The sequence below is a fragment of the Lissotriton helveticus genome, chromosome 10 (assembly GCF_964261635.1).
Source record: "Lissotriton helveticus chromosome 10, aLisHel1.1, whole genome shotgun sequence".
In the NCBI taxonomy this organism is placed as follows: domain Eukaryota; kingdom Metazoa; phylum Chordata; class Amphibia; order Caudata; family Salamandridae; genus Lissotriton; species Lissotriton helveticus.
In genome coordinates this window covers 937,250,371-937,274,144 of record NC_136071.1, presented here as the reverse complement: position 1 = coordinate 937,274,144, position 23,774 = coordinate 937,250,371, and the positions used below count along the sequence as shown (strand labels likewise).

Below are 23,774 nucleotides of genomic sequence, written 5' to 3'. Positions count from 1 at the left end.
TAAGAGCAGGACCACCACTGCATGCCCATAGAAAATTAAACAAAGGGTTAGCTTTTATTTTTTAAACTGCTTTATTGCAAAAACAGTCACAGACATGGTGGTCTGCTGACCTCAGCAGGCCAACCATCCCTGTGAGTGCCAACCATTCTCAATGGGTCGCACAATGCGACCTGCCTCATGAATATGAATGATGCAGGTCCCTTGCGACCCATTTGGGACTCACAAACAGTGTCTCAGACACTGTTGTACATCACTGTTTGCGACTCGCAATTTGCGAGTCGCAAAAAAATGCAAATTGTGAGTCGCATACACGGAGGGGAACCCACCAAATTGGATGCTTCTTTCATTACACAGATTTCCATAGCTACTACAAAGTATACAACTATCATGCACGGCTGGTGGCTTCATCGTAAAACGCCTTGAAGAAATTTAAAGCAATGTAGTCAAAAACAGAGCCAAGGGAACTCTAATAGCTCTCCTTGCTGCCCCTCCATATTCAAAACGAGCTACATCATTTACAAATCATGATTGCCCGATCCCACTCCCAACCCACTTATCTGTTCTAAGCTCACTACCTCTTGTGGTCCATGGCATACCTGTAATCAGGACATCAGACCAGATAGAAAGGTGAGGAAAAGAAATGATAAAAGGGCATCACCATCTATGCAACCAGGATCTATAAGAACGGCTTAAGGTACATTATTTTAAACAACACTAGTTAACAATGCAATTCAGTAAGTTCTCTTCTGCACTCAGAAACCAGCTAAACAGCTCTTGTTGACTCCATCTTCAGTAAGGTTCGTGCTATGCAAATATCACACACATACATAGGAGGGTGCAGCAGGAAGATTATTATAGAGGTTGGTACCGAGAAAAGAAGAACCCAAGCACTGATGGAAACATATCAGAGGAAATTGCTCTTGCTCCCTGTGAAGCATGTTTTATTTTTCAGAGTCAGCATTATCGAAGCAGAACTGGCGAGTAAAGGTTGGGTGGCCCATAGAAATCAGCCACACAGCTTCACCCTAATGGGGCGGCAAGTATGAATAAGTAAAATATCTGATTGGGAAGGACTTAATTTAAAATAACTTATGGATGTCCCTTGCCTGATAGCAGTTATGACGTAATCTAATTGACCATGTTGAGACCTCAGCTTATTATTGCGGTTTGGTATCTGCTTGGTGCTGTTTGCATACAGAAAGAAGCAAATAGAAAGTGAATGTTGGCAAAATGCTACAGATCTAAAAAATCATCTAAATAAGATGTGAGAAATTAGGGGATATATGGGGCACTTTTCAGGTCAACGAGGATTGGAAGGGTTGAAATGCAACACCTTTGAGCTCATTAATTGAGAAAAGAGGTCAGCCATTTGAGACGAAAGCCATAAGTTCAAACTTCTTTAAACCATTGGAGGCAAAGTGGATTGGATGTCTGAAGTTGTGGTGCTTGGCTGAGAGATACAGTGGCGTTAGAGCACCAACTATGTCCATATTTCACTTCAATCTCAGAGTCATCAAAGAATGCTTCCAATTGTGTGCCTGGGCCAGACGTCTGCTGAAAGGGGTCCAGAATTCAAAAGTGGTCAGTGTAAAATTGAAGTGGTTGTTTGACAGCTGTTGCCCAAGGTTTAACCAAAAAGAGTAAGAGAGAGAAACAGGTCGAACGCTTCCTGGAATGTTTGACTGCAGTTTTAAGATGGTCATGTGCCACACCTGTGTTTAATCAGCAAGGAAACACATGACTGCGCTCACACAAAGGTGGGCACGGTTCCTGGAAAACAAGGACTGAAATATCCATGGGGAAACCTTATTTTTCTAATTTTCAAGAATGAACCTATTGAAGGTTACTTTAAAAGGAGATAATGAGGGCAGTTGCTGACAGGGTTTTTTTTATTTTTTTTAAAGCATTTCAAGGCAATTGGAGATCAAGCACTAACATGTGTCTTACCAGGCATAACCTTTTCATGTAAAATGTTGGTAAAGGGCGTCCAAAAGACTTGCAACAGTAGAGATTGCAAGTTTCTTGCTTATGCTCTCCTAATGTTAAGAATAACTCTTTAGTGGCCATAGTGGTAGCAATAAAAATGGGGTTAGAGGAGAGGTCTTCACACAGGCGGGCCGTGGCTACTATGTTCCTAGGCGGAGACACATGTGCGTTTGTAAATTCTTGTAAATGAATATGCGACTTTCTTTATTTATCGCGTCTACAGTCTACCTTAATTTACATTTAGCAGGTAAAGGGCATACTATGGCAACTGTTATTCTTAGTGCCTTGACGGCGGGGTCAAGGACATGGCTAAAAAGAAAAGAACATGTTCTTTAAGTATACCACAAACGAGAAATAAATGCAATTTAAAACTAATCCTTGAGAACACGTTCTTTTATGCGATCCAGGTTCAAGTAATTAATGCGATCACAGCAGTTATCTGTGAAATCAGTGTGTCACACAATTGAACCCTGCTTGGCACAGTGTAAAATCCTGACTGGTGTATTTATAATGCTACGAAGTCTCCGCCAGTAAAACAGAGAGCACTGTAAATATGCAAGTCATTATTCAAAAATTGTATTACACACTCTGTAAGCAAGGCAGTTGGAATTATGCGGCAGGTAGGATGAAATTATGTGGCAAGGTTGACTAAATTAAGCAACAAAAAAGCCAACATATGCAATTAACGCCGTACTTTTTGTGATGGAGTTACTTTATTATTGTAATCAATTTTACACATGCTAACACTGTGTGGGCAAATGTTTCACATCATTATTGTCAGATTAACACCCAAATACAGCAAAAACCAACAGAAATCTGACTGTCAACCGTTGGGATGGGCCTTCCACTGTGTGGCAATACGTGTTGTTGCTTTTAGTAACTTGATCCATTTGAGCTAGAAACACATTTTTGTTTGTTAAAATCCGTAGAACATGTAGCAGATTATGTAGCACGTAGATTTTAAATGGCCATAACTACCATTACTGCATCAGGTGCAGTGGCACTAGGATAGTTCACTCCAATTTTGTCTGTGTAACTAGCAAAATGGTGGTTGGGAAACCTTTTAGCCTTGGTAGCATTAGGACCCCGGTTACCCTTGCTGCGCAGGGAACAGGTCCAAAGCAACGAGATGCAGGATTTACTCTTTTTTTTTTATCTCGAAAGGGCAGACAGCCATCTTTGGACCACATGTCTGGGCCAGTGGAGAGAGTGGGCAGAGTAGTAGGTATCATTTGTGCTGCAGATGCAGTGGCACAATAGTATTGTTTTATTGCCTTTTCTTGATTACGTTGGGGCCCAGTGCACCACGGTTGTGCCAGTGTTGCTGTGGGACTCGGACCAATGGCCCAAGAGAAGGGAAAATGTTATTAGGTGAGACACATTCGCTGAGGCCTCAGAAAGATGATAGAGTTAGGAAAGGGGCAAGATGGAGGCCCATTTTTCAATAAGGGGCAGAGAAGACCACCACTTCGCAAGACAGTCCGTCTCAATACTGAAGCAGGTGCAATGGCACACAGGCCCAGGAGTGAGAGGCCGGATGCATAACACTTAGGACTGCCTTAATTCATGAAAAAGGATCAGAGGGTAATTTTTCTTCGTAGCATTAGAGGTGAGGGCAGCTTTGCTGCAACGTGGTGGGCAACATGCCAGAGCTCATTTTATTCTGGATGGGACAGAGAATATGTTCCAAGATTAGTGTGATGGCTATGCATGGTGGGGAAGAGGTCAGGGAGACAGAGGACACAGTCTGCTACTTGTGGTAAATAAATAAATAATACCTCTCTTTTTGACTAGACATATATCATAACAGATAGCTCAATAAATAAGAGTCAAGATTCGAGGTAGTAGGAGTTTTGCAGGTTTAATACAGCATAAGGACAGGAACAGGACAACCTGCATAGGAATAGGATGACAGGGCCCAGCAGCTGCTGGGGCTGGATCTGGGATGAGCGCGCTGACTTTTAATAACAATACATGAGCATATATACATAACGCAAACACATAGCATTACATTGCAGTAGGCGTAGCAGTGGGTGGAGCAGAAGGCGTGACGCGTAGCAGTCGCGAAAGATAAGGGCGAAAGTAGGTGTAACTGGGCGTATACATAGACATGTGATGCAAACGTAACAGAATATGTCATGAATGGGGCGGAAACATTGGAGGGGGCTACCTAAGGAGCCGGGACCTCTAACCTGATGGTGCGCGCAAACTACCAATGACGTATCACTAGGAGAAACTGGGGGCTATGAACTCTGTGCTAGGAGCAGAGACTGAAGTCTGGAGAGTCAGGGCGACATGTACCTAAACAGTATCTAGTATCTGATGTTTAGAGAACATGTTGATATAAACTAGAAGTCAGGAGGGGAAAGGCTAACTCGATTCTAAGACTGGACCATGCATTATTCTACATGTAGTGCGTGATGAAGAATATTAAATGACCATTAAATGTAGTATTTCTCTAACGTGGAGACGTGAAGGCTAGACAATGACGGAAACTATTGATGCAGTTCAGTAGCTTAGGAATGCAGAGAAGGAGGACTGAACTGATAACTGGAATCATAACATATTCTTGGCAGACTCAGAGACTGAGCCAGGCTGGGCCGGGCACTGCGAGGCAGGAAGTAAGTGAAGGGTCGAGGATACAGGTGGGGGCTGTATCGCTCCTCAGCGAGGCTTCAGGAGACAGGAGCTGAATCTGGTGTCCAGGCCCTTTTGAGGCCTAGAAACGGGGACTTTACAATGGAATAACGTGCACACTGGGAAACGTGGCAACGTAGCTTTACATAGGCCTGATATTCGTAGTATTCACGAGGACTGGAAACTGGCATACTAGAAGTGGACACAACTGTAATTGCGTCATTAATCGGACATGGGGAATACATATGCATATCTAATCATGCACACATAACATATGATGGATGACACGTAGGGACACAGAACATGGCAAAATTTACTTTTCCACATTCCCTCCTTGTCACTACGTTTCCATCAGGAAACATCAATATTCATGATACCGTCTATCATTTCATACAGTATCATTTGCTCGTCTCGAATTATCCTGGAACGGGATTTAGAACGGGGCTTGGGACTAGGAATACAAGAGGTAGCACAAATGCCGCAAATCGCAGGGCCACATTGTATACAGAGGCAGCAGCTGAATATGATCGCTACTGCAATACCTAGGAAGGACAATATTTTCCATCCCCATGCGGAAATTATATTCCAGAACCAACCGGACCATGTCCAGGTGCCTGGATCTTGGTGTAACAGATGGGCAATTTTATGGAGTCTGGTTATAGCTGAATAAACAGACGGCGCGTTATTTGGAATGAAAATGCAGCAACTAGATCCGATGACTCTACAGGCCCCGCCCCTATCGGCCAGTATGACGTCAAGGACGAGACGATTCTGTAAAACGACAAATCTCATAGCAGATTGCTCTTCAGTTAAGTTACCTAGAGCAGAGGCAGTCTCATTTACTACAGCTTCGAGGGTTCTAGTTAACCTACGGATCAGTTTACTATTCTGGATAGGTCCTATAAAGAAGAAGAAACCTCTGTTGAAATCTGTATACTGTTCTAGAGCAGTTTCAGTATAATCGACAATTGGGGACTCCCTTCTATGTCTAATGTGTACTAGATGTGTGTTTCTATGATAATCAGGTGGGGCTAGGAAAACTGGTGGCAGTAGGAAGGCAATGTAACAGGTTCCCTCCCAATCGAGGGGCAGACGAACATATGCGGTTTGACCACAAATAAAATAAGAATGACGTGAAGCTTTGAAAATAGATTTCCCACTGTCACTATACTTGACAATAGTAGTACAATCACTGTGTCCTACATGTACGGAACCATTATTTCGGACACATAATTCGCCTTTGACTGGTAGTACTGAAATAGCAGGTAAGTCTGGAGTAGTATCAGACTGAACATTCAGGACCATAAAATTCGACGAATAATTACCTAAATTATACACTTCATTTTCTAGATCTAAACCTGTTCTGTGGGGGAGACCTTGCTTGTCTGGAAAACATGTACTGTTAAGAAAAGACATATCTGTTGAGGATGACGTTAACGTGGACCATGCTCCACACGAACCATTATGTGAGAATGGATAAGGAAAAAGTGGCAGAACTCCCTTCGGGGTCTGGAAAGGGGGGAGTCGACCACACACCCAACAATTAGTGGTATTGCTGGACTGGTGTGAGTAATGTAACATGCGGACAAATGAGTTATTACGCATAGCGAGGCGGTAAGAGAGTTCATGAGGAGGCAGATCACTAAACGTGTGCTCTACTGTAGCATTAGCAGACTTATTTACATGAAGAACTGGGAAATACAAGAAAAATGCATAACTGGTGCAGGAAATCATAATGCTGAGAAACAATATGAAACATAGAAAAACGATACATCGGATTGAGTTTTGACTAACTCTCTCACTATGGGGGTCTATTTTATACATGTCAGAAACAGTCTAACCGTTTCACCTAGGGGAGGACTTAGACAATCAAACTGGCTGACTTAATTTACTAGACCGGAGTTTCTGTTTATACTCCTGCTGCGGAGTTTTCTCTAACAGGGGAGGGGTTGTAGCAATGTCTTTTGCGGGACAGTCCTTGAGAACAATGCTTTGGCAATCCTTCAAATCCTGGGAAATGTTCTTTAAGACGGGTTTCAGTCCATTAAAAAGTTTGACATGAGAAAGGTGTACCCAGCCTTTGCGTCCTTCCAACTTCACGGCTGTACGGGTGGTGAGGAGGACCTGTCGGGGCTCTTTCCAACGAGGCTCCAGCGGACTTGATCTGTCAAAGTTGCGGACCATCACCATGGATCCTGGAACGATTTCATGCGGTGCCACCTCGGTATTGTCTGGAAATGCGGCGGCAACCTGTGAACGACATGAGTTGAGGGCAGACATCAAGGAAGCTAGGTAATCTGTCAGCATATTACTTGAAACATCGGTAATACTTCGGGGTCTAGGAGTACCCCACATGTTAGGGGGGCGGCCGAAAACGACCTCATACGGGGACAGACCTGATCTGGAATGTGCGACCATGCGCATATAAAATAAAGCGACTGGTAGAGCTACTAGCCAGTCCACACCTTTTTCTTTACACACTTTTGCAATACGGATTTTCAGGGTCTGGTTATGTCTCTCTACGAGACCGGCTGCTTCAGGATGGCGTACACAATGAAACTTCCACTGGTACCCTAACAAAAGGGAAACATGCTTCATGAGTTCAGATGAGAATGGCTGACCGTTGTCAGAATATACGACTCTAGGGAGTCCATAACGGGGGAAGAACTCACGAACCAACTGCTTGGCAGTGGTCGCGGCTGTGTAATCTGGGACTGGATATGCTTCTGTCCACCTGGACAAAGCGCATACAACTACAAGGACATACTTGAAACCTCGACATCGCTCCATCTGAATATAATCCATCTGGAGGACTTCAAAAGGGTGGTCAGGGGGCTGGAATCCACCTTGTTCCACCGGGACACTTTTACCTGGATTAAACTGACAACATATCATACAGGTACGGACTTTCTGCTTGGCTGCAGCTCGTAAATGCTTGTTGAACCAAATGTTCTGGATACTGTCTAACATAGCTTTTTCTCCTAAATGTGCTGGACTATGTGCGGTATTAATAATGACTTGAACCATAGAGTCGGGGAGAAACCATGTGGCTCTACCCTTTGTTAACCATCCTTGATCTGTCTGGACCCCTCCTTGTTCGGACCATTTCTTGATTTCCTCGGGAGTAGCATGTAACTGGATATCTATGACATCTTGAGTAGGGTCCTTAACTGTCATACAAGTAGTCGGATCTGGAGTGTGTGTCATATTAACTGGAATGTCTAGAGTCTGTGCTGTAAGCTTGGCTGTGCGATCTGCTAGATCATTACCTTGGGAAATAATGTCAGTAACTTTCGTATGTGCTTTGCATTTCATGATAGCAATAGATGTCGGTAAGTGTATGGCATCTAACAGAGCTTGAATAAGGAGACCATGCTGAATCTTGGTTCCATGAGAAGTCATGAAACCTCTCTCCTGCCAGAGCACTCCGAAGTCGTGTACAACTCCAAATGCGTAACGTGAATCTGTGTAAACATTAACTTTCAAGTTCTTGGCGTGTATGCAGGCTTGTGTCAGAGCAACTAGCTCTGCTGCTTGAGCGGACAGAGTGTCAATGCGGTGTGTCTCAATAACTTCAGTGTCAGTAGTCACTGCATACGCGGCGACTAGTTCTCCTGTACTAGTTCTCATACATGAACCATCCACATAAAGTGTCAGGTCGGGGTCTGGTAACGGAATATCTGTCAGATCTTGTCTTGGCTTTGTCGTAATGTTAACTACTTCCACACAGTCATGTGTGGCTGGATTTGAAGTAACTGATGGTAACAGTGTAGCAGGATTTAAAATGTTGCAGCGTCTGATTTCTATGTGTGGCTGGAACAGTGTCAATTCATAACCTGTTAAACGTGCAATTGTCAAGTGCTGAGTTTGTGTTCGGTTTAAAAGAACTTCCACAGAATGTGGAACTTGTACTGTCAAGGAGTGTCCTAAGACTATGGAATCACTTTGTCTGATAGCTAATGCTGTGGCTGCAACTGACTTGAGGCACGCAGGCAGAGCCTGGGCTACAGGATCTAATGTGCTCGAAAAATAAGCACAGGGCTTGTATTGTCCTGCTTGATCTTGTGTGAGAACAGATAATGCTGTACCTTCGCGTTCAGTAACAAAAAGTGTAAAAGGCTTACTGTAGTTCGGTGTCGCTAGAACTGGAGCTTGGCATAAAGCTTTCTTTAACTCATTGAAACTAAGTGTATGTTCAGATGTCCAAGGGAGGACAGTCGATACGGCTGCCTCCTGTGTCGTTAACTGTATCAGTGGCTTGGCTAGAAATGCATACTGGGGAATCCATTGTCTGCAGTAAGAAGTAAGGCCGATAAAAGCACGTACCTCCTTCTGGGTCTTGGGCTGAGGAAGACTCGCTATCAACTGGATACGGTCTGGTGTCAACTGCCTACCCCTCTTGGACAGTAAGTGTCCTAAGTAGACCACTTGCTGGACACAGAATTGAAGCTTAGAAGGGGACACCTTGTGCCCCATCTCGGCCAGGAAATACAAGACTGTAAGGGATGCTTGCTCGCAAGCACGTTCCGAACGGGCTGTGATCAGTAGATCATCGACATACTGGAGCAGGGCAGTGTCAGTTGGCATGTGAATGTTGTCTAGTTGTCTCTTGAGTGCTTGACTGTAAATACTAGGACTTTCTGTGAAACCTTGAGGAGCTCGTGTAAACATATAGCTCCTTCCATTTAAACAAAATCCGAAAAGGAACTGGCTGTCTGGATGAATAGGAACACTGAAAAATGCGTTCTTGAGGTCTATGACAGTGAAGAACGTGGCTTCGGAATCAATGGATGTCAATAGGGAAGAGATGTCTGGGACAACTGGGTACTGCGGAATAATACATTTATTAAGCTCTCGTAGGTCAATCACTAATCGATATACTGGGGGTGCATTTGGATCAGTACGTTTCATGACTGGAATGATCGGAGAATTACATACATTGGAGTCAGTTTCTACAACCACTCCTTGAGCAATAAGCTCGTCAATAATTTTGGATAAGGCTGCTACAGCCTCTGGTGGCAATCTGTACTGTCTGATTCGTGGTAACACTACACCTGGCTTGAGAGTCACACGATAGGGTGTGATTTGCATGTAACCTACATCAGTTGGACCTTGCGCCCATAAATGCTGCGGAACATTAGACAGTCTTGAATCAAAATCTCGTAATACATAGTGACCCTTGAAATCACGTAGGAACAATCGTATTCCCTCTGGGGAACAGCATATAACTGCACCTAACTCTTTCAGTGTCTTAATGCCTAATAGGTTTTCTGGACATGATTTAGTAAGTAACAGATCAGTAGTGCGGGACAATGGACCTACTTCTAGAGTGACTGGCTTTGAAATCTCATTTACGATAGGTTTTCCTGAAAATCCAAGGGAAACATTTCTTGAGCCTGAGAGCGGAGCCCCTGGAACTTCGGCGTGACTAATTGTGGTCCTACTTGCCCCTGTATCGATCAAAAACTTTCTGTCTTTCCCTAATACTTGACTGTGAACATAGGGACCTTCTTGATCTACAGGTATCTCGATGAGAGGCAAGCCTACCTCCCTCTCTAGGCTGTTTCATGAATACTGCTGGTACTCTGGATACTCAGACTGTGCATACTGGTACATCTGCGATGTAACATGCTGTGTTGCAGCAATAGGCTGCGGTGCGGTAACTGTCTGTGGTGCATTCTGTGGCTGAGGAGTCTGTGAAACTTGTTCTTGTCTAGGCGGACGTGGTCTTTCTTTAGTCTTACCAGTAGCTATGTTGTGTTTCAGAACTGCACACTCGTTTATAAAATGACCTGGCTGTTTACAATAATTGCAATTCCCTTTAACGGGAGCTGCAGGATGACTGGCTTGATTCGGACCCCTCTTCTGACTGTCTTGAGGAACAGATTGTGCAACTAGTACTTTCATTTTCGTGTCTTTCATACGTTTTCTTTCGTGTTCTTGTTCTTCTCTGATTCTATTCTGGTGGTATTGAAGCATTTGCAACATCTGGGACGGGGTATTAGCTTGCCAGGTACTTTCGACTTTCAAAACTCGATTTTTAATTTGTGGGCTTGAATTCTCGACTAATTTAGTAACAAAAAGGTGAGGGTATGACTCACTACTCGTCTTGAGGCCACTGTTGATGCTAAAACATTTTTCAAATCTAGAATAAAAATCACTAATATCCTCATCTTGCTTTTGTTTACAGGCTGAGATTGCATCCCAGTCTTCTTTTCTAGTTGTTAATAATCTGGGTAAAACTTGTATTAATAATTCCGGTAATTCTTTACATTTATCTCCAAGACCGGTACCTGGTACTCGTGCCTTGTCTTCAGCTTCTAGAACTGCCCAAATCGATCTTTTTCTCTCCCACCTCCCATTCTTTTTCCTTGAGCTTTTCATACACCCCTGCGGGCAGCAGAACCTTTAACATTTTAATTATATCTGGGTATGTGTATTCTCCCATACGGAGCATGTCTTTTAATTCTCTATGGAACCCTGCTGGGTCTTTGTCATGACAGGGAATTAATTTCTTCATCTCGAGGAGTTCCATCTTTGTAATCGGAGTGTAAACAAACACTCGCTGCATTTCGCCACCCGTTCCTTTAACTGGGTGGACTTCTCGTAACGGATTCTGTCTCTCCATGTAAAATGGTTTACTTTCTGGGGGTGAGACATGAACAAAATGCGGGTTCAGAAACGTTCTATATTTGTGACGCTGTTCTAGAATGACACTAATTAAATCGGTACCTAGACCTTTCCATCTATACTGGAGTAGCTCGTTCAGGACATCATGTAACGGGCCTGGATCAGAGTGCTGACCCTCATACAATGTAATGAGGTGCTGAATCATATACATACCCACCAGTCGTTGCTCGGCTGGGGGCATTTTCAGAAACATTTGTGCCACTATTTCGTCTGGAAAAGTGGTAGAATCAGTAATCCATCGGACTGCTGATCGGGCTAGTTCTTGTTCATGCATGGTACTTAACTCACTGTAACCGATTCGTGATTTCAGAATGTGATCGGTAGCTTGGAATACTTGTTCTAGGGAACCTTGTTCTGGTGCTGAAGAATGAAAAATAGACTTGTGTTCTAGGCGTAAATGGCGATCTGGAAATCGAGATTTTCCTACATACGCTATTCTGGCGGGATTCTCGTCCTCTACCTCTTCAGTATCAGAGTTACTTTCTTTCTCGCTTACTTGTGCTGCTTTACGTTGTTCGTGTATCTTTATTATTTCTCTACGGATTTTCTTGTACATACTCTCCATAGCACCGACGGTCTTGTGCTTACCCTCGGCTATATTATCACTCCACCTTGTCAGGGTTTTCATTTCGGCAGGATCTTTAGACGGGTAATCTTGTTCTCTTATTAGACAATTGATCAGAAACTTTAATATCATGAGCTGGATCTCGGCTTTCCTTTGAGACATGGCCTCGCTAATACTTTCTGGATCATCCCCTGTACGGATGAAACGATATATTCTGTCTAGATCTTCTTTCATATTCGGTAAGGTGACTAGATACTCGGCCACCTTTCTTACGCGGAATGAATATAAAACCATATTATCCTCGCCTGGGACTGGATCATAACCGCATTCGGCAAGGGATTTTCTTATTTCTGCTACAGTCTGATGTCTGGGCGTACGCTGTGACGCTTGTGCATGTAATTCGGCTAACGTTAAACGCTTGTGTGGCGGCGGGGTTTGAGGAGGGCCTCCTCCTGCGGCCCCTAAACTGGAGTCGTCTACTGAGGCTCTTCGTCCTGGCAGAGTGGGAAATGGAAATGTAGGCTGGACTTGTATGGCGGGCTGGACCGGGGGTACCGTAACAGGTACTCCGGTGTCTGGAGGAGCGGGAAGTGCCTGATTTACAGGGACTGGCGGAGCGCGAACAGGATTTGCATATTCTGGGACTGTGTCGTCCAAATAGGACGAAATAAAAATATCAGCTGCGGTCTGTTTGTGACGTAGCTTGGTCGGAACTAATGGTGGCGGGAAATTACTGGATGCCTCTGGGGTCGCTTTTGGCAAGCCCTCGGCAAGAAGAGGATACATACCCCTAATAAGGGCATGCCTCTGTCTGTCTGACTGTTCGGCTTTGACTTGTTCACCTATCTCGATTAGTTCTTTTTCTTGTGCTCGTTCTAAGGATTCTCTACTTAATTCTGACTTTCTGATTTCCTTTTCAGTTCTTTTATGAGCTTCTTTGCGCCATAACTCGATGGCATCTTTCTGTGACTGTCTGGCTTTCTTTTTCCATAATGCTTCTTCTACTCGCATGATGCATTCGGCATCCCATGTACCCGATACGGGCCATCTATACTTTTCTTCTAACTGTTTGGTATACTCTACCCATAAATCTAGATACAATATGGCGCTTATGCCATGCTTCTGATACATAAAATGACCTGGACTGTCCCTCGGCGGAACAGGAACTGCTTCTTCTAACAAACCCTTTCTAGTTTTTAGCTGACGTAATCTCGAAAAGAGAGACATTGTAAACTTGAATCGGAACACAATACAATACACGGGAAACAATAACAACTGGAAAAAACAATTCAGGCATACCACGACATTGGAAATACATTGAACAACATCATAACATAACAGTTCGGACAGAATATTACCTGGAATACTGAGAACAGAAACACAAGAATTTCTCGAGAACGGAACAGACTAGAGTTACTGGATGCACTGCTGAAACAGTACGGAACATACCGGTCCCATAAAGGGACGCATCAAGACCCGTATCCACCTAGGTGAACACTTCGTTTGTGAGTCTGTGTACCACCAACCCACGGACCAGAGTCAATTTAGATTGACCCTGTCTAGATACTACCCCAGTAATGGTACTCACCGGGCAGCAAGAACGGAAGGCCTCGGACTGGACTGGACTGCTACGACGACGGACGACGAACTTCGGACTTCAGTTACGGGTGGGCCTCCGGATACCTCGGACCTTGGACTCTTGGCTTGGGCTCTGGTCGGGACTCGCCGCGTTCCTCCACCGTCTCGTTTGGATGCTGGACCGCCTCCTCCGTCTCCTCCGTGGGCCTGAGGGATACTTGAAGCAGAAATATCTGCCGGTGCACAGAAGAGTTCCGTCACGACTGCAGAGGGTCAGGGGGTCGGCGTGGCTTCACCGACGCGTGGGGAAAGGGCAAGTCCCTGTTCGGGCGCCATTATGTGGTAAATAAATAAATAATACCTCTCTTTTTGACTAGACATATATCATAACAGATAGCTCAATAAATAAGAGTCAAGATTCGAGGTAGTAGGAGTTTTGCAGGTTTAATACAGCATAAGGACAGGAACAGGACAACCTGCATAGGAATAGGATGACAGGGCCCAGCAGCTGCTGGGGCTGGATCTGGGATGAGCGCGCTGACTTTTAATAACAATACATGAGCATATATACATAACGCAAACACATAGCATTACATTGCAGTAGGCGTAGCAGTGGGTGGAGCAGAAGGCGTGACGCGTAGCAGTCGCGAAAGATAAGGGCGAAAGTAGGTGTAACTGGGCGTATACATAGACATGTGATGCAAACGTAACAGAATATGTCATGAATGGGGCGGAAACATTGGAGGGGGCTACCTAAGGAGCCGGGACCTCTAACCTGATGGTGCGCGCAAACTAGCAATGACGTATCACTAGGAGAAACTGGGGGCTATGAACTCTGTGCTAGGAGCAGAGACTGAAGTCTGGAGAGTCAGGGCGACATGTACCTAAACAGTATCTAGTATCTGATGTTTAGAGAACATGTTGATATAAACTAGAAGTCAGGAGGGGAAAGGCTAACTCGATTCTAAGACTGGACCATGCATTATTCTACATGTAGTGCGTGATGAAGAATATTAAATGACCATTAAATGTAGTATTTCTCTAACGTGGAGACGTGAAGGCTAGACAATGACGGAAACTATTGATGCAGTTCAGTAGCTTAGGAATGCAGAGAAGGAGGACTGAACTGATAACTGGAATCATAACATATTCTTGGCAGACTCAGAGACTGAGCCAGGCTGGGCCGGGCACTGCGAGGCAGGAAGTAAGTGAAGGGTCGAGGATACAGGTGGGGGCTGTATCGCTCCTCAGCGAGGCTTCAGGAGACAGGATCTGAATCTGGTGTCCAGGCCCTTTTGAGGCCTAGAAACGGGGACTTTACAATGGAATAACGTGCACACTGGGAAACGTGGCAACGTAGCTTTACATAGGCCTGATATTCGTAGTATTCACGAGGACTGGAAACTGGCATACTAGAAGTGGACACAACTGTAATTGCGTCATTAATCGGACATGGGGAATACATATGCATATCTAATCATGCACACATAACATATGATGGATGACACGTAGGGACACAGAACATGGCAAAATTTACTTTTCCACATACTCAGGGCTGCAGCTATCATTAGTGCAACAGGTGCAGTTGGATTGGGTCTCAGGAGTGCGAGTGGCTCTCAACACCCCAAGAATCAGGAGTTGCTTGATATATTTTCTAAGGGTCACATTTAGTGTGGATTATCAGCTACAGAAAAATTACCCCTGAAATGGTAATACCGCCCCCTGCACTCAGCCCGGATCTTTCCATGCCCCCAAGTACTATCATAAAGGTTTTGAGGAGGGCCGACTTGTAAATGTTTTGCTCAGGGGGGCTCACAGCAAAAAAAAGTTTGAAGACTTCTGGGTAAGAGAAACAGAATCTTCTTATAGGCCACCCTTAGATTCATGGTCTAAAATGTTTCATATGCCAATTGACTGGCGTACCATCTATATGAGACATTACAGGAATGAGAGTTTCTTTTTTTGTTCTCAACAAGATATTACGCTGAAAGGTCTCAGACACTGATTTAAACAATCACAGTAAAGTCTGCTATTGAAAGAAAAAATATACATAAAGAAACTATATATGTTATAACTTTCCAGATTCTACAAACAAAGTGATGTTTGAAGGGGGAAACATCCTTAACAACGATAATTGTATAACGACTTACCTGAACAACGAAGCCGGAACCACGACTTTCTTAAACCATGATTTTCATTAAGCACGACTTCCCTGAACCACGAGTCTCTCCACTACACTCCTCAGAATTAAGGGAACATTAGGGGGGGGTATGGGGGGTCTCCCCCCCCAAAAAAAAAGGAAGAAAAAAAAAAGAAGCTAATGGTATGCGTAGTAAAACAAAAAAAGTAGATTTAGATCCGTTTATTTTTTACGAGTGGTTCACTCAAGAAGAATTGTAATTACAATAGTGCCATCTACTGGCAAAACACGAGATGTTAAATTTCGTGGTTTAGGAAGTCGTGTTAAAAAAGGTAGTGGTTGAGAAAATCTCATGGTTAGGCTTTCGTGGTTAAAGAAGCCGTGGTTTAGTAAGTAGTTGTTTAGACATACAACCGTTTGAAGGACCTGGACTGGGTAGCTTTCAGAGGACGAAGCATTAAAGCGCTTTCTCAGTGTGACATTAAAAATAGATTAAATGAGGACATGAGCCTTCTTGGCAAATAAAGGATCAATAATGGTGCAATCATCAGGAGTTCGGGATACTCCAAACTAGGACAGATTAAGAGTTTACAGACCCACAAGTCTAATACATTGCTGCAGTAAAGTGGAGACATACAACCATGCACTGAGGTCGCCTGAGACAATAGGTGGGTCAAAGGTAAGGCCATGCTGGACAGATCAATAAAACAAGAAACAAATAAGGAGGATGATATATGAAAAAGAATAAAACTGAAAGTTGGAGATTAGCAGGGACACCATAAACACTGCTTGCAGTGGAGGCGCCTCATGGCTTTTGCCCTCTTTCATGCAGTAAAAACATCTGGGGGACCTAGGGTGAGTGATGGAAAAATCCTGACAATTTTATCAACATCCAGTTGGGCCACCATGCCCACTTGGGAAACTGACGATGAAGTAGGTGGCCTTGGCTCCGGACACACTACAGGGGTGGAGACTTCTTTGTATGAGGACAGGCACAGCCCTAAACAGGTGTCATTGTCAACTCCTCCCAACACTATAGCTCAGGAAGGCCCATCAGCCTGGTGATGGGCCATCACGATATGCAGGGCACACCTAAACTCCCTTTGTGTGACAATCTAGAGTGAATGCAAAAACCGCCAAACCGTCATCCTAATCCAGACATGTATTCAGCATACAGACAGAGGCACAGAATAGTTAAAGTAGGAAAAAGCCAACTTTCCAAAAGTATATTTGTATAAACAAGTTACCCCAGCTGGAATTTTTAAAGCAACAATCTATACTAAAGTAAAAGTACACACATTTGCTTGGCCTGTGTATTTATTCACATGGTTTTGCTAGTATTTCATGTACACTGTAGCAAAAATTAAACAACCTTTTTATAAGTAGCATTTTCAGACATGCAATTTAAAAACCAACTTTACTTAAAGAGGTATTTTTACATTGTGAGACCAGAGATCCCACACTTCAATTTTCTATCAGCTCCCAATTGGAAGATACAGTTGTAAGATATTACAAAACAGTTCCAATGCTAACTTATGGGAGAGATAGGCCTTACTGTAGAAAAAAACATGAAAGCATGAAGAGTGGATGCGCATGTAAACTAGTGAGCATATTTAATTCACTTTACTCTGCTCACGTATCTGTTTGCACAAAGAGTTCCTCAAAGCATTGTGACTGCTATCCCAAATTCTTTGCAGGATGATAGCATTAATTGAGAAGTTAACACATTAATACAATGTACAAGTGAGAGTTAATTCTTACAACAATTGCAGTGCACCCGTTTATGGTATCATGAAGTAAACCACTAATTTCTACGAAAGCGGATATAGCCCACTGAGCCATCTTACTAGCACAATATGAAAAGGGTGGAGGAAGTTTTCCAAGCTGCTCAAACTACAAGACAAAGACCAAGGCTTTGAGCTAGCGATCCTTCAGCCGGACCCCAACCTGCCTGGGTCCATGTAGCAAACAGACTGTACCCTAGTCATGCCCCAGAAGGCAAGCTTACACCGCCTCAAATGGTAGCAACCAGTAATTGTCAACCTCGCAATAATAGGCCACCCCTCACAAGTACCCGGATTTCATGAAAACACCAGTAGGTGGTGGGTCAGGTGAACGGTTTAACTCACTAGCTCTAGGGTGCTTTGACGTGGTTAAAATCATGGAGGTACCTGTTCTTGCCTTCGCTAGTGCAACATAGCCGCACAAAAGAAAACAATTCATTAATGAACATTAGTCACAGTGCACTGCATCGGGTTTTGCGCCCCATAGGATGGGCGAATCCCACAGGCACACCAGTGCCTGTCTTTCGTTGTGCAATAAAATTGCCTGAAAGAGTAAACAGGATTGGCGAATTAACCATGAACACGATTAAATATTTCAGTGACCGCAACTGACCTGCAGAGGGCATGGTACAAAAAAAAGGGAACAAAATACTTGGAGTAGGGCTGAGCAAGAATGAGGCCATACAGTTCCAACAAACAAAAAAACGGGTTCCTCTCTGCATGACCGCCAATAACCATAAGTTGCTAAAGTTGAAATTTTCTCTCCGATGACAAAGATTATGACTAGGTCTTCAGTGTAATCGCTAGCAGTAAAATAACACATTTTGTGAAGTTCGTGGTATTGAGACACAGACAGGTAAGACATTTATTTATTACTGCCTAAGCCGCCTCCCTGCTCCAACTGCCAGCCTCATGACTTCACAGAACATTTCATAACCAGAACTCTGTGAGGTCATGAGCATAGCAGAACGCACATCACATTCATCATGACATGGCAACAATAGCAGGTAAGTAATGGAAGAGAGAACATCACACAATTTAAAGCAAGAGACATTCTATGACAACATCGGAGCATAAAAGACTCAATAGCCCAGGGGCTTAACACACTGGGCATTCAAATCAAATGACATCACAGAGGGACCTATAACATCACAATCCCTTCAATAACTTGTCCTGGCTGAAAGAACACTTCCTTACCTATGTCATTAGAAAAACAGGAATTAAACAAGCTTAATGGAAGACAACAATAGTCCAAAACCATTGGTCATCCTCTCTGGAGTCCAGAAAGAAAAAAACATCCATTAATAGTAGACAAAATGCTTTTAAATTATCTCAGTCGCAACCACGAAGCTTCTTATTGCGCTGCAGGTAAAGAAATACCAAAGTGAATCAAGGGAGAGGTAGGGTGGGATAATCTTCAGCTCCTTGACTTTACATTCTTTTACAAGATCGGAGGCTCATTTAAAATATATTTAAAAACTTAGCCACAATACCATGTCCATAAGCAATGGGTTTAAAATGCTACATTTGAAAAGACGACTTCTGCGACCAGTCAGCAGCTTTGTTTTCATTATTTCATTCAGTCGTCCTGAGGAGATAAAAGCATCAGAAAACTTGGCTCTTCTAGAGGAATGAGCTCCAAAGATGGAAGTATCTACACCAGCCATCTCAATGCTCTATTTAAGCCATCTGGCTAATGTCGAGCAAATGAGAGATGAGAAGGCTTTTTTAGAGGTATTAACAAATAAGAGGCGAAAGGAGGGTGGAAAGGAGCAGTCTGCCTTTCATAAAATTTCGTGCAATGCACCACATACAACTTTAGAAAAGATGAGTATCAACAGATGTTGACATAGTCTTAGTCCTTCTTGTGATCTAAAATGTATCACCCTGTGGAGAAAAAAAAAGCTATTTACACCCAAGGCCTTAACATTTATTTGAAACTCTTGTAACAAAAATTAGACAAAATATAGTTAATATTATTTCTTAATATTGGCATTTGTGAAGAACAGGCTCCGAAACAGCGCAACAAGAAGCCTCGACTCTGGTATCCTCCTCAAAGTCAGCGCAACGAGTAATAAATCTGTAAGCTCAACCCCGGTGCATCTGGCTCCCCCGGGTGTCATCTAACCCTCGATACTGATATTGCATTCCGTATCCTGCATTGCAAGCCCCGGTCACCGCCTCCAGCCCTCTCCCTGTGCATACCCTCCAACATTGCAGCCCAAATCTCCAGATTCTCTTGTAGCTTATCATACCAACGACTGAGCTTCATGTGCAACTCTTCCACCAGCCTCCATTCAGTGACATCCTTAAACCATAGTTTGAGAGACAGGAACCTTGTGCTCAACTATCCTACAGCTACTCTCTTTTTCGCTAACACCAAGACAAGCTGCAGAAACCTCCAGTGAAATTTGCCCCCTCCTGGGTTTTTGGCAATACAAAGCAAGCCCGCCGGAGGGGCTTCCACGAGCGTCGGTCATGGCTCTTAGCCATGTAAATCATTGACATTCATTACACCTGCACTCCAAGACATGCCCAGGCCATGCGCAGAAAGGAGGCTCTCCCTCCCACACCTAGGGCAATCAGCACTTCTGCCATCATACACGCGGCTGAGTTTAACAGGCTTAACATATGTGCAATGCACAATGTTTAAGTGCAACAACTTTAATCTAGGGTTGCACGAGATCCACGCTAACTCGCAAATCACTTTCCATTCTACATCTAAAGGGTAATTTACAGCTCCTCCCCCCACACTCATCGAGACGCCGGCTCAACCCTGATTCTACCCACCTTGAGCGCTTTCTATAAATGCATCACCACATGTCCTGTTGACCCAGCCGTCAATAATAATTGCATAGTGTCCGCCTGCCTGGGTGCCCTGGGAGGGGAGTCCAAAACTCCTGTGCCGTGCTTGACAGTTTGGTGTACTAAAGAGATTGTCCATACCCCACTGCAAATGTGTCCCGTGCTTCAAGTGAAATAAAGGATCTGCTCACCCGGGTAGAGATCACAAATTATCTCACCCCGCCCCCCCTCGTTCCACCGTGACACAGAGTAAGGCAATCACATCACAAGGTCCTTAAACAAGCATTTACAATGCAAATATCTCGCCTTTGTAAAAGTTAGAGCTATTGGCATTCAGTGGCGGCTGGTGACATTTGAAAGTGGTGGGCGTAAAATGATTGTCATACAGCAACGCAGCGAGCGAGCGTAGCGAGCGAGCCCGAACAACCTAAGGAGGGTTCGGGGGGATTTCCCCCTGAGAAATTTTTGAAAAAACCGTGGCCAAATGGTGCATTTTTAAGCAAATTTGAGAAAGCAGGAAGGTTAATAAAGCAATTGTGAAAGTGCAGTTATTACATTTATAAAGAGATATCATAAAACGTAGGTAGTTGCTTATTCAAGCTTTCATTCAAGCCATAGTCCAGCAGGGTTTTGATACAAGACAGATAAGTGAAAAAGCAGTGTGGTCCTCGACCAGGAAGACACTCGTATTTCGTTGGTAAGAAGTCAAAAGATTGGTCAAATTGAAAACCTGAAATGCAATACACAATCCAACAATTCGCAAGTACATCTCATCTATGTTCAACAAGCCATGTGTTACCCATGATTGGAATTGTGAATCACCAAATAAACTGAGCCACTGCAATCAAAATCAACCAAATCTGTGGCTCAAGGTTACACATTGGCGGCAGAAACAGTATAAAACAGAAACACAGTCTAAATAACTATAAAAGTGACACATAAATATTGACCATGCAACTCAAACTCAGAAATTCCAGATCCAATTCACTACCAAAGCTGGCCTCTTAAGATTGTCTATGCACTACATTGCTGTTTATGTTGTAATAATCAGCGATGGATACCTGTTCTCCAGGGGCGGGGTGGGTGGATGGGGAGATGTTTATTATTAACTTGAAAATGAAATAAAAACTGTAAAAAAAAAAAAAAACCAAAGCTGGCCTCCCACGTGTCATTTCATGTGGGCTGAGTGAAGTCTACAATGTATGACTTGCCAAAGCAAATTAACATTCTCTCATATTTAAAAATTCCTGTAGCAGACAAAATTTTAAGTTACCCCAAAGCAGGACAAGACTATACATTCCAACATTCATTCAATGGTCTGTTCCAGTGTCTGCTTATAGTAGAGATAACTGTGTACGTATGCTCATACCCATTTCTATCTTACTTCCTATGTCCCTCTTTTTCTCTCTCTAGCTCAACATACTCGTTATACCCCTCTCTCTTTCTGCCACACTCTCTCATTCTGGCTCAGCTTAACTCCATCTCGCTCTGTTTCAACCTCTCTCTCTCGTTCTCTCTAACAATCCATCACTTCTCTCTCCCACACACACACACACACACACACTCTCACTCTCTCCTCTCTCTCATTCTGGCACTTCATCTTTCTTTCAATTTTGCTTCAGCTCTCTTACTTTATTTATCAATCTATTCTCTCTCTTATGTTATCAATGACATCCAGGTTAGTTCCTTTCACACCAGGCATGACATTTTGGTTTACAGGTACGTTCTGTGTCTCTTTTCTTTTTGCTTTCCATTGACTTTATCTCCAAGTATCTGTTTTCTCTCTTTCTAGGCCTGAATCTCTTTCTGTCGTTTTATCTCTATCTACATCCATATTTATTTAGGTCTGTCTTTCTCTTCTTTGCCCCCTCTTTCACTCTCTGTGTCTGTCTCTTGATTTCTCTCTACTGTCTCTATCAATCTATTTGTTCTCTCTCAGTCCTCCGTAGTCACCCTCTCTCTTTTGTCACTCGCTTCATATCCTTTATTCCATCCTTCAGTTGGTCTTTCCTCTTTGAGGCTATCCGTCCGTTCGTCTATCTGCATTAACTAGCTTGTTTTTTATCTAACTATAGAAGTCACCCCCCTCTTCGTCATCTATCTGTAAATCTACCCATCTCTCCCATCCCCATACAGTCACAACCCCCCCGCCTCCCTTTTCAGGTGCTTTATTTGCAAGTCTGCTTTCAAGGCTTCTAGCCCGGTGTGCCCCTATTTGCATGAACAGTTTTACTCAAATTATGTGCATCAAGGATGCAGGTTTCCTCGCACCACCAAATCTTTCTGCCCCTGCTCATAAATCCTTCTGTTCTGTGCAGGTTGCATGTTTGGGATGAATTATGCAGAGCGCAGCCCAATGCTGACATCAATAAACACCACTGTCACCCATTTCTGTTATCAAAATGCAGCGCATGTGTCTGCTTGTCCCGTTGGGTAACGGCTACAAGGGCTTACTCGGTCTGTAGCAGAGCATCAACAGTTTGGACTCCAGGCCGCTCTCCCATGTGCGATCTGACCAGGCCCGGCCAATTCGAGTCTCTCAAAGAGGGTGTAAGAGGCCCCAAATATGGATTCTCAGCTGCCTATATCATAAATTTAACACTGAATAACTTGCGGAATCGAGCCACCGCAGACAACAGCACTGGGCACTTAACCCTCACTCCACGCACTTACTTTGCAGTGGCTGCCAGCAATACATTCGTATTGTTTCCTGCTGTCTGTGTTCTTGTTAGTTTCTCCATTCTGTCTCCCCTCTGCTATTCCCTCCTTTATGTTCCCATCTCTCTGATTGTCACCTTTCACTGGCCTCTCCTCCCTGCCCTCTGCCGGCCTCTCCTTGCTCATCTGCGCAGATCCTCTACCTCAGAAGCAGGCTCTGGAGAGAGCTGGCCTGGGCTGAGGTATGGTCAGATCAGCTCCTGACCCTATGTCAGCGCTGATTAATTACTGCACGGGCTGTGCATGATTATTTCATGCAGTCTAAGAGATTGTTACAGCAAATCACAGATAAAGGAAACATCAGACAGCACATACACACAAGCACACTTCAAGTGCACTTCAAGTGCACTTCAATCCCGGCCGTAGCAGCCAGTGACTGCTGAAATCAAGAGTATCAACCTCTGTGCTGCACTGCAAAAACCGTGCATAGGCACATGCCACAGTGTGCACAGTAAACTAAGTTCAAAATTCTGAGGGTGCATAACATGCAGCCACTCTGCAGCTTTTCTTTGCATACAACTCCGGTCCAAGTGGACCCACATACTCGCAGCTACAGGCAGTCAATCTGCACTGTACACATTATGCACTGACTGCACAGCGCACCATCCATAGAGAACTACAGTGTATTTGCACCGCACCATACACTGCTGCACTGCAGTACAGCCACCCTGCACACCTATAGTGCAATTGCACAACACAAAGCAATGCAGCACAACAAAACTGGGCAGCACAACATGAGAAAGTGCAGCACAACAAGAGACAGGAAAGTGCAATAGGGGAAGGGCAGTCCAACAGGCAGGATAGATTAGTAAGAGACAGGGAAGTGCAAAGACAGGGCAGACCAACAAGATGGGTGACAGTCTAACAGCCA

General features: G+C 43.9%; 1 protein-coding gene across 2 annotated transcripts in view; it reads right to left on the bottom strand.

The window, feature by feature from the left end:
- The window catches only part of CROT (carnitine O-octanoyltransferase), a 498,400-nt gene that overhangs the window by 398,073 nt on the left and 76,553 nt on the right, over nucleotides 1-23,774 (bottom strand). The window contains exon 1 of one of the 2 annotated variants that reach the window (XM_078663597.1): nucleotides 19,636-19,655. The exons of the other annotated variant lie outside the window; for it this stretch is intronic. The gene's annotated coding sequence lies outside the window, so the exon portion shown is untranslated. Of the gene's footprint in view, nucleotides 1-19,635; nucleotides 19,656-23,774 lie in introns of those variants that run through there. 2 annotated transcript variants of the gene reach the window in all.